Genomic DNA, 12,068 nt, shown 5'->3' with positions numbered 1-12,068 from the left:
CTATACATGAAATCTGTCTTCATTAGCCACAGAAAAATTCTCTAGCATTGCTGCTCTTTACATGTTTTCCCATTTTCAATTCTAATTCCTCCCTGTATTCTTAAATAGATATATTGGTTTCTAATATTTGTGAAATGTGAACTTTGAAGTTATGTGCTTTGAGCTGTCTAAAGCCATTTGTTCCTCTTTTGTTATTTTTTCCTTTTAAATTGTTTTAATCACCAAATAGAACTTGTATTTGATTTGTTCTAACCAATACATATTTTCTCAGAATGCCTCTCAAGTTATTAGATGCAGGCTTCTTAAATTTAATACCACATTGATTTCATAATGTATCCTATATTTGTGACAAAAGAAACAAGATTTAGAATTGATTGACTAGTTGATTTATACCTCGACTAACCTTGATAAATATCCTGGTTTGTAGATTACATCTCTCAGATTTGTTTGTGGCCTTTGTATTCTTTCCTGAGGAGGCATTCTCTTTCCATAAAGCTACCTGCTCCATGGGTTAATAATTGTCCCAACTGTAACTTTCCTACTGATGGTATTGAATGCTTCACTCTACCATGTCCTACATCCATATATGCTATCATCTGCTCTGACATCCCAACATGCTCCCATAACAGTATTGGGAATTCTGTTGTGTTTTTTTCTTTTCTATTCCCCTTTCATGGTCATTTTTCTATGGGATTTACTTAACTGACTCTGAAATCCTGGAGCATAAAAAAGACTACACAATGATAACAAAAAGTGGACACTGAAGACCAATCTTTATTAATGAATACTGCACAATTTGTTTGCTCAAAAATGTTTACTGCTCTTTGTATGTACGTATGAATATGTAATTCCAGGTCCTCAAAAGACCTTGTCAGATCTCTTCATGCTGCCATTTATAAGAAAACAAATGTTGAAGTTAAACCAGTTATTTCAAGACATAAAAAATCTGTGAGATGAAATAAGAGGGCTCCAATAGTTTATAATACTATCAGTATTGTAACGAATACCTCATAATCACAAATTTTTAAAAAATATATATTTTTATTGATTTCAGAGAGGAAGCAAGAGGGAGAGAGAGATAGAAACATCAATAATGAGAGAGAATCATTGATTGGCTGCCTCCTGCATGCCCCCCACTGGGGATCGAGCCTGCAACCCAGGCACATGCCCTTGACCGAAATCAAGCCTGGGACCCTTTAGTCCGCAGGCTGATCCTCTATTCACCATGCCAAACTGGCTAGGGCACCGCTTTTTAAAGTTAAATTTATTGGGGTGACATTGATTAATAAAGTTATATAGGCTTCAAGTGTACAACTTAATGACACATCATCTGTGTACTGCATTGTGTGCCCACCACCCATAGTCAAATCTTCTTCTGTCACCATATTTTTATCCCTTTACCCTTTACTCCCTCCCACACCTCTTCCTTCTAACAGAAAAGTAAAAAAAAAAAATCATATGATTTAACTCATATGTGGGACATAAAACTTAAAGCAACAAGTGAACAAACAAAAACAAAACCAAAACCTCAGACACAGACAACAATGCAGGGACAATTTAATTTATATTATTTATCCTAATAGTGACTTCATTCTCTTGCCATTTGTTTTAGATTTATAGAAATGGTCTCAAATTTAGAAGGAAATTTTAATAGTAGATATTACCCTAAGTAACAAAAATAACCTAATAGTGTTCATTTCACAACCATATCTTATTTTATTTGTTTATTTAATTAATTTTTTTGTTAATCCTGAGCCGAGGATATTTTTCCATTGATTTTTAGAGAGTGGAAGGGAGAGGGAGAGGCAGAGAGAAACATCGATGTGAGAGAGACACATTGATTGGTTGCCTCCTATATACACCCCAACCAAGGCTGGGAAACTGCAACTAGGTCCGTGTCCTGACTGGAATCAAGCCCAGGACCCTTCAGTCCACAGGCCCAGGCTCTATCCACTGAGAAAAACTGGCTAGGGCTCACAACCATATCAAATTAACTTCACAAGCTCTTTCCTATCAGAACATGATAGAGAATCTCCACCCTGACTGCACAGTATTTCCAGGAATCTATAGAGGGCATCCTAGAAGTATCCCTGATCCATCTGAGGTAGTCATCATGTAGTCACACTGTGCTTCCCTTAATCTTCTAGCTTTCATTTTCTTAGTCTGTGACATTTCTTGAATGTTATCTTCACTACTGCCATTGCTGTAAAGTCACATGTAAAATTATAGGGCTGCTCTCTCCAAGATTTGGACACTTGAGTGTTTAGAGATATCCTTGAAAACAGACAGATCACTTGTCTAAATCCCACTATGTCACGCTTTGTCACTTGGGAAAGTAAGTAGAGCCACTTGTGTACCTGGCTATCACAAAGTAATTCACAAATAAAGACCCTTCAGATTCTACCTGCAGTTCTCACTGTGCCACTCACACACTCCCCATAACATCAGGCCAGGTAGAGGATATTCTGCAATTCCTCTTTCTCCCTCCCCACATATTTTATCTCCATTCTTTCCCAATAATATTTTCAAATATCCTCTTTTCTATGCAAATGAAACAGATGCCTGATGTTGCCTGCATGGCCATTCAGTAGAAACATCCCAGACAGACAGACATCAACTTTAGCCTCTGTTAAGATCACTTCCTATATGTCTATTGCACTTTAGTAGGTGAGAACTACTAAGGCTGTTCATCATTCTATAGCAATTCTTTCATTTTCTACTCTGGATTTGAATCAGATTTGCCATATCTCTTTGTTATAAGATAATTTGGGGGGGAGAAGGGACGATTGGGTATCCCCCCAGCTATCAGTTGGCCCTGTGCTGCACTAGTAGCCCATATCCTCATGCACAAGCCTGCTACTCCACTTATCACTAACCCACCTACCCCACTTTCCTTAATTGACATCAAGTCAATCTCCTTGCTGGACACTTTCATTGACTTTTTTCCTTGCCCATCCATCAGCTACTGGAGCTATGTTTTCAAGGTGGGGCATAAGATCACAGGCTAACTGCTCCAAAAAAAAGGAGACAAATCTTAAAAAGGAACAAGGCCATGGTGTTTAGAATCAAAACTCTCAGCGGGGATTTTTCAAGTACTTGGAGGCTGGTCTTTGAACAAGAGCAACTTGAGATGGTGTTCCCATCCTACCAGTGGCTCTTCCGGTTTCAGCAGGAAACACTTAGAGTATGTTCTGCAGCTTTTAGAAAATAAATATGTTAATAACTTGGAAACACCCACCCCAGTCCTATTACTGACAGAAAGCAAGAATGCAAATGAAAGATATAGTGAGAACTCTGTTTCTGCACTCATGGGAAAAAAACACAACACTATGCAATGGAGATATTTTCTGAATATAATTTTCTATTTATTTGGAAAGAAAAATGCTAAATTCTGGCAAGAAATATCCTATCTTTGGATTCAAAAGGTTTATACATGGGAATCAACCATACATGAGAAACTGATATTTTTATACAGTTGCTGGTGAGAGGCATGCTTTATGAAAGTAAATGAAATTCTGTCTTGAGATAATTAGAATACATTTGCCAAGAGAAGCTGTGAAATATTCCCTATAGAATGTCCCCCCACTTGATCCCATATTATGCTATTTATTTTGGAAAACTTTCAAAGCGGTGATGATTTCAAAGCTATAAAATGAATAAAGGGAAAGGCAATAGTTCCCAGTTGAGATTGGAAGAGTAATAAGAATGTAAAGAATATGAAGGCCCTTCCAGCCAGTATTATATTTGAGGAGAAAATACTGAAGCTTTTTCTTTCAGATGCCAGCAATTACCTACAGCTCCCATACATAGTTGCCTGTCTTTAAAATCTTAAATTAGATATTTATGTAATACATATACAATGAACATAGACAAAAATAGTCTACCCTGCACATCGTTGCTCACATTCCTGCCCTTGAAAGTATCTCCCAAGGCTTTCTCATGGTCAGAATGTCTTCCTTCTGGATGGATGTGTCCAGTGATAAATATTATGATGGTAATTTCCTTTTGAAGATTGACACATGAGCCTTTGTGGTCCTAGTGCCAAAGGTTCTGGGTTTCTCAATTTTTGTTTTTGTTTCAGACATAAAATTTTTAGAGCAGTTTAAGTAAAATGGAGGAGAAGATAAAGGAATTTCCCATATGTAGTTTCTTTTTAGTTTTTTAGGGATTTTTAAAATCAGCTTGGTCTAGAACAGTGGTCGGAAAACTCATTAGTCAACAGAGCCAAATATCAACAGTACAATGATTGAAATTTCTTTTGAGAGCCAAATTTTTTAAACTTAAACTGTATAGGTAGGTACATTCTTATTAACTTAATTAGGGTACTCCTAAGGCTTAGGAAGAGCCACACTCAAGGGGCCAAAGATCCGCATGTGGCTCGCGAGCCACAGTTTGCCAAACACGGGTCTAGAACATTCTGTAGTTGTCATGTAAGGTATTCTCTTTTCAAACTTTTCTCTCTTCCTATCTTCCTTAATACCATAGTATACGCTTTCACATTTACCTTTCTGACTGCATTTGTGTCTTTCCCTAACTCCTATTCTATTCCTCACTTCTTAGATAAGGAGATATCCAGAGGTTTAGTCCTCAATTATCCACTATCATTTATTCATGGTCAGTATATCCTCTCAAAACATCATAAACTCTCTATGTGTTTGGGTTCTCAAACTTTATCTCTAATCACTCAACTTACTCAAAAATTTTTGGATGTCATTCCTTCTTTAGGATTTATTATTAGCTTAAATGTTTCTATCTAAGGAAACTTTACTGATCTCTCCTGATGCAAAAGAAGAATTTCTATGAAGCATTTTATGGCATTTTTGCATATATTACAATTCATTGTTTACAAGGCCATGAATGAGAAAAACGTGTTTAAGTGGATAGTGTGCGATTGTGAATCTGGTAACTGCCTAAACATACATGTATACAAAAAAGAAAAGGCATACCTTTAGATATTCATCATATTCAAGATTCAGTTATTTGGTATATATTTAGATAATCTTATTTGGGTACAGCATAAGTTGGTTGCTCTGCATGCTGTGATTCAGGCTTTACAGCATTGATAGAGATAGAAATAGAAAGATCAAAAATCACTTTACAGTAGCTAAATGTCAAGATTAAGAAACAAAATATTTATCTTCACTAGCTGATCAGAGCAGTGATGCAGATAATTCAGTTGGGAAGTCAAATTATAATAAAAATAATTAATGAGTAGTATAGAATTTCTACATTAAAATATATATCAATGCCCCTAGCCATTAAGATCCCTGCCAATGCCCAGCTAGTGTAACTCAGTGGTTGAACATCGAGCTATAAATCAGGAGACCATGATTTGATTCCTGCTCAGGGCATATGCCCAATTTGTAGGCTCAATCCTCAATGCAGAAGGCAGCCAATCAATGATTCTCTTCTCTCTCTCTTCTCTCTCTCTCTCTCTCTCTCTCTCTCTCTCTCTCTCTTTCTCTCCCCCTTCCTCTCTGAGATCAATAAAAAAATAAAAAAAATATCTGCCAATGTTTGTGTCTTTGATTTAACTTGTTTTACATTCCCACCTGAATTGTACATTTTCACTGTACTTACTGATGCATTAAATAAGACTAATGCCAAATATTATCCTGGGATGCATCCTACCTTTAAAAAAAAACTTTGACTATGGATGATCTACCCTTTCTAATGTCTATTTTATAGGTTAAAACTTGGAGAAACATCTTATTTTTATATTTTTAAATACTGCCAGAAGAAGGTAGTAAGAAGTGGGAAATGGTTTCAATGTACCTTCCCCATAGTTATTTTTTCCTATTACTAAGTAGCTCTTTATCATCTTGTTTAATACCTTGGTAAAAACATAGTATGAAATCAACATTTAAGGTTTGAAATTAATTTTAAAAAATGAAGAATTTAATGAATTTCATATTTTACTGTTAAACATGAAACTCTGGGGAAGTGTAGTCATGAAAATTACTGGAAAATACACTAATGGCATAGATTATGGTTCCATTTCTGCCACTTTATAGAGATAATTATGTTCACATTATATATTTGAAAACTGGGAATTGTATTTTTATGCTCAGATGGGGAGAAGTGAAACAGAGAACCTGTAACCTAGAGATAAGCTTCTTGGAAAGATGAACAGTGAGCTAATAAACTATAGAAAGAAATATTTCAAATGTTTTATTTGAATCCACAATTTAAACAAATAGACCTTACTCAAACAAAGGGAAAGCCTTATAATTTTGTCTACTTGTTGTAGTCTATTCTGAAACATAATTTTAAAAGGAGCAATAAGGGAAATGTGGGATAGGAAACATGTTTTTATATTTTCCTATCCTGACCCCATTATATTAATCTACCGTAATCCCATTAGTGCTGATAGAATTTCAGAGAATGAAAGAATCCTAGTGGAGCTCAGATACTCTGCAAAAATCCTATTAAATTGTTACCTGAAAGACTAATTTGCTTAGGTCTTATTTTAACAGCACATCTGTATTATTTAACAATAAAGATAAATTTGAAAAACAAAAAACAGCACAGGTCATTAAGGCAAGAGCACAACTATCTTTCTCTGAGCATCGGCTCAGCCCAGCAACTATTTAGCACTGTTACAGTGGGCAGCTAGTTAGATTTTAATGAAAGTGAAAGGACTCAGACACCTAAGTAAACCAGATTACCTGGAAGCTACAGTTTCACCAACATCCCAGGAACAGCATCCTCCCCCGCCGAAGGGACTTAATCCCAGGGCAGGCGGGAAAGACGGGCTTTCCAATCGCCCTGGTGAGTAACCACCCGTTAGCCCAATCGCAGTGGGGAGGAATAAAACTGTAAGGGAGAAACTCCTTCGCTGGGTGCGTGGGCATTAGAAGCTAAGCTGATACATTGAGAGGTCCTTCTGCTATGCGCATGTGCAGAAACCAGAAGCCAGAGCAGCGCAGCACTATGAGGCATGCGCAGTTGGAGCCCAAATGGCAACCATAAAAGGGTGGAGTCTAGCCTGGGAAAATCTGGGGGCAAGACAAGATAGGATGAGTCCACAAAACCCTGGACCATCCAGAAAAAGGATTTCCTAGGGGGAGGTACCAACACAAACCTGCAAAAAGCAAGGAAAGAGGTTGGATAGGTTGAAAGTAAGCCTAATCAGTCTGAACAAAGGCCCCAGGCGCATTCTCTCTCATAGCAGCTGTGCAGGCCTATGTGTGGAAGCCACAGGGGCTGAAGCACAGTGCTGACAGCTAGCCGGATGGGAACAGGTACATGATGGACTACTAAAGTGTCAGATGCAGGGCTAAAGGCAGGACGGCGCTGGGTCCTGGCCCTCCTTATGGGGTTGGTGAGGACAGGCCTATAGCCCCAAGAGGCTAGACTGCTTTGGCAGCAAAACAAAGCTGAGCCACCTGATGCTGGATGAGGCTGTGTGGCAGCCTCTTCGGAATATCTGTGCCCTGCGCACCTTTCCACCTCCAATGAATCTTGTCACTATACATCAAATCCTCCTACGCATGAGTTCCTGATATACTTTTCTCCTGACTTCACAAGAACCCATTTCCAGACCTGTCTATCATACCCACCTTGGTCTTAGCATTATTCCCTAAATGTAAGCATCTCTGAGATATCATTAAACCTATGTTCAAGCTGCCAAATGCATATACTGCCATAACTGGCAATCTTTCAGAGGCCCATCATAGAAGGTAAATGCATATCACTTTCATCTGGCATACTGACTTCTTCCCAGCAGCCTTAAAAATGTGCCAGACCACTGCACAACTTCTCTATGTCCACAAGAGATTGTCCCTTTTTGATTATTTTGTGTAATTCATTCTTGAATCATCCCAACTTCCCACCCCAAATAAAATGGAAAACAAAATCAGTTCTCTTGAGACCCAAAACATCCATGTTCTATGCCAGTTGTTATCAATATCTGGTCCCTGAATCAACAAAATCACTATTACCTCCTAATTCATTAAAATGCAAATTCTTGGGTCCCATTCTAGACCTAATAAATGGAAATGGCAGGGTAGGACCCAGATATCTATGTTCAAAAAGAAACCCAGGTGATTTTAATTTATGCAATTTTTTTTTTAGAATCACTGCTTTATACTATGTTAAATGATGGTGGACAATATATTATAGATGCATAAATAGCAGTAGATGATAAATATTGTTATAGGCATATTATCATATGTATGTGTCAGAGCAGCCAGGGCACAGCTTCTCTGAGTAAATATATTCTTCCGAATCCTACTAAAGGCTACATCCAGTGTCAGAGCATTCTTTCTTGAACACTGCTTACTGGACTAACTGTTGGGGCTGAGCCCCTCTGCCAAGAGCTGAGCCTTCTTTTTTAAAAAAAAAAAAATATATATATATATATATATATATATATATATATATATATATATATACATATATATATATATATATATATATATATTTTTTTTTTTTTTTTTGATTTTTTACAAGGAGGAAGGGAGAGGGATAGAGAATTAGAAACATTGATCAACTGCCTCCTGCACACCCCCTACTGGGGATATGCCCGCAACCAAGGTACATGCCCTTGACCAGAATCGAACCTGGGACCCTTCAGTCCACAGGCCGACGCTTAATCCACTGAGCCAAACCGGTCAGGGCAAGAGCTGAGCTTTCTTGAGACTCCAGATGGTAGATGAAGAAGCCATGAGAAGTTGTGGGTATATAAGAATGAGTCTTTATTGTAGGAACCAGTGGCCATTAACCATTAGGCAAAACAGTTCTTCACAGCAAAGTCTCATACAGGGAGCCACACACCAGCTGATAAACGAATACATCTTCCCTATAAAACAGCAGTAGCCTCTGTATCTACAGCCATTATCTAAGAAGCTGTGCGCTGCCTCTGGACCTACCACCTCAAGTAGCAGAGGCACCTGAACTCTCACCTAGAGCTATGGCCTCAGTAACCTCTCCAGCCTCTCTCACCTCTCCCTGCCTTTTCCCCCTTAACATCCAGCAGTAACAGTTCTCAGCTTTGTCTGAACTCTCTAGCCTTAATGATATACTTTAATACATAGACAAAAGTGGCTTCCCGCCAACAGTGACATCAATCATTTGGCTTATAAAAGGGCACAGTGTACCATGAGATTGCTGTGGCCTTGCATATGGGTATAGTCCATGGACACCCTGATTAAGATTCCCACGCTCAGAGTGGCCTTGGCCATCAGGCATACTAAGAAGTCCTCCATACTCTAATTAGCCTTGGCTATTCAGTGACTCTGACATGGTTCCTACAGTATGCAACTTTCAAGTATTAGTAAATCCAAAGACCTAGATTTGCAGAGATGACAAAGCCTAGCATTTGATAAAATTCAAGTATTTGCCAAACAATAAAAAAAGTGAAGTAAGTTCATGCTTCACATTTCATATTCTGGTCATGATCACATTAGATACTTAAAACAAATCCAATAAAAATTAAATCAATATTTTTTTTTAGAATGTTGAGAATCTATTTAAGCTTCAAACTTAAATAGATCAGACACAACATGTATTGAAAGGCAATGGAATGGAATTAGAATGAAGAGTTTGGACATTCAAAACCTACCTCAGTTACTTAAGATATGGGTGCCCTTGGGCAAGTTGAGGGATTTACAAGATTTTTGTAAGAGTGGCACGTGATTGCCTGTGAGAGCTCATAACAGATATCCTGGGACAGAATAAGTACTCAATGAGTTGCCAGATTAATGGTCTAATTGTAATGAAACAGGCACCTGCATTTTGAGTGGTTATTTTTTCATTTGCTGGCGTGAACCGAGGTTATTTTTTACTCCAGTTCTCTGCTTTGATCTGTATGAAATCCATAGCCATTTCACTGAAGTTGCAAAACAACCTTCTCTTGAATATTTACACATATTCTCAAGAGACTTATGCAAATACATAGGATGCCCTTGAGGATTTTGCATTTGGATCTGTGATTAAGATAAAATGAACCAAGCACATTTTGAGCGGCAGTACCCTTGAGGCAAAACATCTGAAGAAGCTAAAAAATTGATATTGTTGTTCTTTTCCTAAACCCTGGCACTGCATTTCTCTTACTAAAGAGCCTTGAAAACTACTGCAGATAAAAAAGTATGTGAGTAACTTCTTATTTACTCGTGCATACGTATTATTGAGCTTTCTAGAAGTAGGAGGTGATGGGAGGTCTAAAGGCCAGAAAGGTCTTTGCTTCCATTGCATGTGTTTCATAAATATAATAATGAGGTGGGATATTAAAATATGCTCAATTATTTTGAGATTGACTAAATGAATGTATATTATTATCTCTTTATAAAGATCAAAGTGATATTAAGCAATTAAATTTCTGCTTATTTTATAAGTAATATTCTGAATAACATTTATGTTTTAGGATTACTTTTTTTTTTGGTATGTATGTGTGTGTTTATATGTTAGAAGTGATATTGAGACTTTCTCATGGGAAATCTATCTAGCTAAGGAAAAGAGACAGAGGGATCTCCACAGAGATATGAAACACTGCCAAAAGGATCTAATACTATTGTTCAATCTTAAAGTGGTAGGAGGATAGAAAAGAAACCTAAAATAATAAAATGATACTTGGGTAGGTCATGAATAGCTACAAAGTGTTCAATAGTCTAAATCATAAATCTTTAGGAAGTCAGCGTTAATATATGTAAGTAGGTTAAATAGAGGTCAAATATTTAAAAGGAGGTAGGTAACAGGTGGGGCACCTAAAAATAAGAGATAGAATTAAAGTCACTGGCCTGAACATAGTGTAAGGGTCCAGTCCAAGGAAATTCAATATTATTTAATTAATTATTATTATTTTTTTTTGAGGAGGAAACAGGTTAAGAGAACTGTTATTTGGCTAAGGTCTTTCAAATAGAAGCAAAGTGTAGGAAATTTCTAGGACTTCTTAATAGTAATAAGAATGCTCTTATCTCCTTTACTACATTGCCTCAAAACTTAGGAAGGAGGTAAGGAATGATAGGTATGCCTCATCTAAAATAGGATTGAAATATTAATGACTTGGTTGCAGTAAGAATCCCAATAGGGTGCCAGACTAATGGTCTAACTGTAATGAAACAGGTACTGAATATTCATGGCGAGGCCCCTGATCTTGATTCAAGGAGCAGATTCATTCAATTTCCCAATCGATGAAATAGGTACCTCCAGGAATTTGTAGAGAAGGATATTAAAGATTATAAAAATAAGACAAAATTTAGGAAACTACGCTATCAAAATTATTATTTCTTTTCAAATATCAGGTAGGGGAAAATTAAATCCTACATGCCCATATATTTTTCATCACATGGTTTATATTATTACTCTACTCTTATATGTTATGGCTGAACTCCCTGCAACATTTTCCCCTCTACTTATCTTAGGTTTATTGTTGAGGGACCTGCAAAATGCACTAACAAAAGACAGATTAACAAAAGGAAAACAAACAAGTCTATTAACAGGAACATCATGCTCCTGGGAGCATCCATCAAGGAGTAAAGCAAATGGGTGGTTTAAATTTGGGCTTATATTTCACTTTAACAAATAAACAATACATTTTTAGAGAAATGAAAAGACAGGGGGAAAGAATTTTGAGCTTCTCCATGGGCAAATTCTAATAACTTAATTATATGGGGAAATGAATGATGGATAAGAGCTAGTTTCAGCAAGCTTTATTATGTAGACTCCTTGGCTGTTGTTTCTGGGCTGATAAGGGTCTAGAATGGTCTCAGGTGATTAACTTTTGTCCTTACTGTTAGAGAAGAAAGGGGGACACCATTGAAAATCTACATCCTGCTATTGAGCAAATAGGAGGAGAGCAGAAAACTTTTCTTGTATTTACTTCTCAAATGCCTTTAGCTCAAAATACTTTTAAACATACGTTATACAGAACATATGTCCCTAAATCTATTCTCTAACTCCACATCATCTTTTGCATCCCCTTCTCTTCATTCTTGCTTTTGCCATCATGACCAATATGTTCTTAACTACATGAATGTATTCAAACTCAACTATGTTATAATTTCTGATATCACCACATTATCTTTTCCACACATACACACACAAGCATCAAAGCTCCTTGAAACTTT

This window comes from Myotis daubentonii, chromosome 12 (assembly GCF_963259705.1).
Source record: "Myotis daubentonii chromosome 12, mMyoDau2.1, whole genome shotgun sequence".
In the NCBI taxonomy this organism is placed as follows: Eukaryota; Metazoa; Chordata; class Mammalia; order Chiroptera; family Vespertilionidae; genus Myotis; species Myotis daubentonii.
The sequence above is the reverse complement of the archived record's forward strand: the minus strand, read 5'-3'. Positions refer to the sequence as shown.